The 695-nt window shown below is 32.9% G+C and overlaps 1 protein-coding gene across 3 annotated transcripts in view; it reads left to right on the forward strand.

Annotated features, from left to right (window-relative positions):
* LOC107692477 (leucine-rich repeat and fibronectin type III domain-containing protein 1-like protein) overlaps positions 1-695 on the forward strand; it is a 175668-nt gene that overhangs the window by 118073 nt on the left and 56900 nt on the right. The gene's annotated exons all lie outside the window — the stretch shown is intronic.

The raw sequence follows: 695 nt of genomic DNA on the forward strand, positions 1-695 counted from the left end.
CACACGCACACACACACACACGCACACACACACACGCACGCACACACACACACACGCACGCGCACACACACACACAAAGTCATATATCTGTATCATGGCGGTGACGTCCCCTGCACATCTGCTGTTTTCAGAGGTGAAGTGTGTCATAGCTGTTCCATAGTGTCATTATAGGAAAGCGCAAATATATTGACTGACCGTGTTCAGAATACCAGCATACTACTTACTGAATACTACACAGAATATACTGCAAACTTACTAGGACCATTCCACCAAATGGGTGCTAGTTCTGTTCCAGGGCATTATATGTACAAATATGCAAGAGAATGTATTCTAAAATGCATTTTATCATTAAGCAAAGTGTTCTGCACATTAATTTAACTGTGAATTTAAAGTTTAATGTTTAGCATTACTGTTTTGATTTTATACTGTTTTTAACATTTCAAAGAATAGCATGCCATAACGTCAATTAGGTATCTATTGGAATTATACATTTTGGCAATTACACTACCAGTCAAATGTTTTTGAACAGTAATATTGTTAATGTTTTTTTTTTAATAATTATTGTTAATAATTATTCATATATTATTATTATTATTATTATTATCATCAATATTTAAAATAGTTGAGTATAATTTTTTCAGGATTATTTGATGAATAGAAAGATCCAAAGATCATCATTTATCTGAGAGAGAGAG

Source organism: Sinocyclocheilus anshuiensis, unplaced genomic scaffold (assembly GCF_001515605.1).
Source record: "Sinocyclocheilus anshuiensis isolate Anshui unplaced genomic scaffold, SAMN03320099.WGS_v1.1 scaffold1082, whole genome shotgun sequence".
Taxonomy (NCBI): domain Eukaryota; kingdom Metazoa; phylum Chordata; class Actinopteri; order Cypriniformes; family Cyprinidae; genus Sinocyclocheilus; species Sinocyclocheilus anshuiensis.